This window comes from Calonectris borealis, chromosome 8 (genome assembly GCF_964195595.1).
Source record: "Calonectris borealis chromosome 8, bCalBor7.hap1.2, whole genome shotgun sequence".
Taxonomy (NCBI): domain Eukaryota; kingdom Metazoa; phylum Chordata; class Aves; order Procellariiformes; family Procellariidae; genus Calonectris; species Calonectris borealis.
In genome coordinates, this window is record NC_134319.1 from 10,432,165 (window position 1) to 10,438,360 (window position 6,196).

A 6,196-nucleotide genomic window follows, 5' to 3' on the forward strand; every position below is an offset into this window, starting at 1 on the left:
TCTCTTGAATGTGTGCAGCTTTTACTTTCTGGAGGCTGATGGCTTTGCTAGCGCAGTCCAGTCGGCCAGATTCCCTCATGCAGGTCAGGGAAGGACAAATGACTCATAAGTGTCAAGAAAACCTCGAAGCAAGAGTGTGGCATTCAGCTCCCAGCTGAAAACAGACCCTGAGTCAGAGCTGAAATGCCAGCAGTGCGTGGGGGACTACTGCATGTCTGCACGGATGCAGAACATAGAAACAGCAAATGAGGTCTCTTACATGAGAGAGTCTCTTTCTGTAGAGGTGGCTGCGGGGGAAAGAAGAAAATTGTCTGCCTGCAAATTTCTTGAAGTTTAAGGTTTCAGTGGAACACAATCCATTCAGCTCCAATGAGGCACCTTACTTTGAGATACCGGGTGATGGTATCTCCTACTGACATCCATAGGGCAGGACTCGCTATCTGTGTAGTCACTCAATGCTGGTCACATTTTGGCTGCCCCAGGGTTTCTGGTCTCTTCCAGTGTCTGAGCTCGCCCAACCTTTCCCCCATCCAAGCTGTCTCACCGCTGGGGCCAGCCACAAGTTCCTCAGTAACAACAAGGATAACGGGGATAGATCAGATGATACCCATTGGATCCTGAGTGAGTCCAGCAGCTCCATGACTACTGCTTCTTAAAAGTATCTGGCACCTGTTCTCCCAAATCACGTGTTTTGGTGGAAAACTTGAAGGAAGTTTGGGACTTTGCAGGAACCCTGGGTTGTAGGGCTTCTCTTGCAGAACAGTCAGGTCCAGGTGCTGGCTGCTGGGGTACAGGGTTGCTTCATACTCAGCAAGTGGTGGTATGCATTTAACATCCTCCTGCCAGGAACAATAATCATGAGGGGGAGGAAGAGGATCCATATTTTCAGGATTCTTCAATTTCTACGACTCTTCAGCCTGTGTTAGAAGGAGAAGCTTCATCGCCATTTGGGTAATCCTCCAGCAGCTATTTTATTATTAAATTTAATGATGCTGTACCACCTGGGAGTTGCCACACTGGAACAGACCTCTCCTTTGTCATTTAATATTTTATATCCACTGGGCCAGTTACCAATTGCTTTGGGCTATGCCCTAATGACGGAGTGAGGTAAGCATTTTGCCATCCGTTCATGTGGCTGTCAAGTGAGCATATGTAGGAGCTGGCAGTCTCGGGGCAACTTGCTGGAGGCATCCTGGGCTGGAGGCCAGGACCAGCGCTGCACTCATGATCTCCCTCCTCTGGGTCTTACTCATCTTGCAGTCTTCCAGTAGTGCCAGGATTCTCCACGCTTATGTGCACTGGGGGAAATAAGAGCTGAGATGTACACGAGGTGTCAGTCCCAGCCTAAACTAGCAGGGTGGATGTGCTGGTTTTGGTAGCTACATACAGGTGGAGGTGATGTTACAGAAGGCCTTGATTTCTAGCGCTGTGGCAAAATGTTCTGCTGTTTTGGTGACTGTTCTTATTTCTGAGGACTTGTTTTCTTTCAGTCCTTGGATTCCTTCTGTAACCCATGACTGGCCTTGTTAGAAACTCAGCTAACATCTTCTCTGTGCTGGAAGCAGCAGCCCCAGCATCTTGTCTAAGTCCTTCTTGCTTGACTTTGCAATCTGCTCGATATTACTGCTCTCTGATGCAAAAATAAATACCTAAGTAGAACAGGAATGCCGTGAAATGAAACTGGGATGCTACATTTGAAAATGTCGCCACTCAGAAGGAACATCATCTTCCCACTTCTGTTCCTAGCAGTTGCAACAATTTCCTCTCCAAGACACCCTTTTTGTGCTATGACTTCCAAATTCATTAAAACTCACAGACATTCTTATATTATATTGTCTTGTAACCAGCCCATAGCAATAGGAGGATTGCCCCTTCTGCACAAGCACGTAACAGAAGACTCTGAGAGCCTCCCTCTTTGGTGCGGATCACTGCTACAGCAGCATCTCTCACGTCTGAGGAACCCAGTTGGGTAGGATGAGGATATTAACCCTCGCTTGTCAAATGGACCTTCTGAGAGTTTTGCTCATCCCTGGCCCCAAGACTTTTGTTTTATCCATGTACCAATACTGTCTAAACCTCTAGACAGCGCAGATATATGCAGCATGCACAGTGTCATAGGATGAAACTGTGGTGTCCAGAACTTTGGCCAAAGAGGCTTTTATTCATCTGGGTAATATCCCGAGGAACCCGAGGGCATGAGACAGCTTAGCCCTGTTCATTTTAATAAGAATATATCATCAAAACACCACGTGAAACATCACCACATCTCACCCCTCTTGTCCATGTTGCATTGACAATTATGGCATAGGCACCACCTAAATAATCAATACCAAGTTGTAACACCTAAGTCAGACTAATTGGACATTGCCCCATGCGTGGCTGTCCAGGGGCCTAGCATTTGGGATAGCACGCAGTCTGCATTTCCCCTTGCTCTCCTAAGTGGGACACCATAGGAAATGGACTGGAAGGATTTGTAATGGTCAGTGTGGCAGAAAAGTGAGGAGCCGCTGAGGATGAAAAGCAATCTGGACTGGCAGAAGTCGCTTTGCTGCTGCTGAACAGCTGTTTGGGGTAGATGGGTTTGTTCAGGGGTATGCAGTAACAGCCTCTAATGATCAGCTTGTACAGTGGACACAAGCATTTTTCTGCTTGTTTCCAGTAGGTTTGGTTTGTTGGTCTCCAGCAGACCACACATTATCCAGGTCCCATGTTACTTGGGCTTTCCATTAAATAGTCAGCTCAGGATCTCTGTCCCAGTGGGCAGTGGGGTGGCACTGTGTGAAGGTGTGAGTACTCCTCATGGGTCTGGCTACAGGAAAAGGAGGTTTCAGTCTGGCATTCACTTCCATACAGGCACTTTTAATGTCCATTTTGAGAACTCTTCCTTGTTCCCCTGCTGTGAACAGCTTTGCCTGATGGGACACTGAAAGATGGTCTCTAGGGGTAGAGATATCTCACGCTATCCGTAACGCTACACATGAATCATAAGGTTTCCTGAAAGAAACAGCACTTTTTTTTTTTTGGGGGGGGTGGGGTGGGGGGTGGAGAAGGGACATTCACAACAAAAGAATGACACAGAAGCTTGATCCTGGCAAATGTGATTGCATAAGCCTGCCTCTGGGTTTAATCACCTAAATGACAAGTATAATTTTCAGAGAAACTGAGCCTGTACAAATTCCTTGAACAGCAGAGGGAACGGTACATGCTCTGCGTCCTGAAAATCAGACTAGACCAGATTGCAGGTGCTTAAATATAGATTTAGGTGTTTGGCTGTGGGCAGATAAGAGAGGAATAATTCTAGTCAAGGCTTGAAATCATTTTAGTAGTAAAACATAGGCCAAAGTATGTGATCCAATTGTAACACTGCTAAATCAAAACTAGCTTTGGTAATTACTTCTTATTTGCCTAACAGCCAGCATAGATGGCTCCTTATCTTCTCTGCTGTGTGCTGCATGGGTAAAAAGCAGACATGTACTTGAAAAGCTATTAAAAAATAAAAGGGAAAGTCATGTGGAAGAACTACGTATTTTACTGTGGTTAATAAACCAATTATACTGTTTGAGGAGGTGCTTTCTTCTTCACTTTTCATGGGACTTAACCCTGAAATATTAGCATAACCACTTCCTAGAAATACCATGCCTATTCTATTAAAAATAATAAAAATGAAAATCAAAATACTTTTTTTTTTTTTCTCCTGCTTTGTAACAGACTAGATCGAAATTAAGATTTGCCCTCTGGTTAAGCATGTTGTGCAGCTGGGTTACCTTGCAAGTAACAAAAAGGACAGAAAAACAAGGATTCAAGTACATGCATCTTGCTTTGAGAACAGACGCCTACTTTCACAGGCAGAAGCTGCTGTGTTGTCTAAGAGCCCTTTAACCCAGTGGAGAAAGGTGTAACAAGAAGCAATGGATGGGAATTAAAAACCATGATGAATTCAATTTGAAAACATGCTACAAAAGTTTGAGATGATCTCCCCTGAACTGATATAGTCCTAGATGTTGAGAGTCTGAATGTGCTTGCATGGATTTGAGCTACTCTCACAAACCACCCTTTACTTCTGTTCAAGTGGAGGTATACATGGGAAGATGTTCAGACGTTAAGTCCTGAACCCTTCAAGGATAAAAGGTTTCAATGCGTTGTGGAAATAGGTGGGCAGCTAGTGGAGACTGAAGACTACTAATGCCCTCCCTGAGGGGTGAGGGAAACAGAAGCGTCCTCAACCCGGATGGGCCACCAGAGATTCATGTGGGGAAGAGCTGCTGGGATGGGCTTCGCTGTAGAGAAATCTTCACCTGGGCTTGCACCTTGTTAGACATCAGAGCACCGCACCAACATGCACACGAGTGCATCCCTAGGAAACCAGGCTTCAACGCTTCTGCTGTTTTTAGGACATGCTCTTCCACGCCAGTTTGGTGGAAAGAACAAAGCATGCTTTCATCCTGGGGGAGGATACCACAAAGATACCATTGATGTTCAGTAACCCCATCCTGTCCTGGGACCTGCAGGCTTCAGCTGTCTCAGGCACTACTCTGCTTCTGGGCTGTTTCCTTTGAACCCAGGTGAGGAATTGGCAGCTCTCTCAAACTGCGGTGCATCTTCCTGGCCCCTTGGCAGAGAAGGCAGCAAAAGCAGGTACCATATGTCTTAACTTGCCTTAGATTTGCTGAGCTTGTGGCTTTGAGAGTTGTGGTACCAAGCTGCATGTCCAGACTGAAACCATACAGTGCTGGGATGCTCATGGGTTGAAGCTGTAATTCACTAAGCAAGCTGAATTTGGTGTTTCTCTTGAGCCATTTTAACAATAACCAACACTAGTGGAATTGAACAGCTTTGAGTAAAAAATACTGTTATCAACAACAAGTTATTGACCCTATATGTGGCAGCAGAGTTGAAAGTTTTGGGCCAGTATAACTAAAAGAGGTTGCTCTCCCTCCATGGCAACTTCGAGATGGGTTCTGGTGCTCTGGGGGTGGGAAGGGCTATTTCTCTTTGCCATCCACAGTCCTACAGGCTCTTTGCCATGTGGCAGTTACCACCTCCCAGTTGAAATGTGCTAACACTGTGTGCAAATTCCCAGATCTTCGCAAATGCAAAATAAAAGGAGTTAGAACATCTATATGGTGACTATTAAAGTTCTGCTACCTTGATAACTTGCAATTTGCTTTGATTTTTCCAGGCACATTCAGGTTCCGCTTCAAAGTTTCCCATTATCTATCTGATATCTGTAGCCGCACAGCGCAGCAAAGCTTGCAGTCTCTAGGCATGAACATCTCCCACTTCCCAGCAAAGCTAGTGTCTCCACTGACATTTGAAATCCTTATGGAGAAGATACTATATCACAAATGAGGTAGGGAGTAGTATCTCACAAGGGTTCTTGCTGAACTTGATTTCAATCCACTGTTGTTTTTTTTTTTTTTAATACGAACTCTAAATTTACCAAGTTTACATTTTTTCATTTAGTCTACTACAATGAGCAGAGAACTGAAGTGTCACCCAAACTGAGAACAATCTTATAAAATGTCAATCTGAGTTGATATGGAAAAGAGCTATTTCTTGCTAGCGATACTTCTCGGCAAATGAATCCACCTCCCCACTCAGCGTTCCCACTCACGGTGGGAAATAGCACTGATAACTGTCCTTCCTGAGAAGACAGCTTCCCTTTTTGACACCTGAGAAGTAGATCAGAGCTTCTCTTTGTAAAACTAAAAGATGGGACTCATCTGCAAACTCCAAAGCAAGATCTCTGCTATTAATGAGCCTTTTTCTCTTGGAGCTCTTGTGCAGAGCTGGCACCTTGTGTCTCTGCTGAGAAGAAAACCAGATTGTTTTCCCAGTCAAATATATTTGCAGGCAATATAACCAGTCTAAAAAGGGATAAAGCTGGCAAAATTAAAAGCCTCATTCAATAGTAATTATTTTTAAGCATTTAAAAAAATATTTCAGTAGCATGTTTGTCTTTGCCCCACTGCTCTTATCCTGAGGCCAAGCAGGAAACCTGTGAAAAATCACTGGCTCGTGCCAAACGCTCGTGGGGAGGACAGGAAGCAGAGAAAGCAGGCAAGGGAATGAACTTCCAAAATCTCTGTTATGCTGCTGGCATTCCAGACAGTACAATATCAGCCTGAGACAAAAAGACATTTTCCTGAATAAAGAGGCTTCTAGAAAGTTATCCTTATCACCCCTCCTGTGCCCT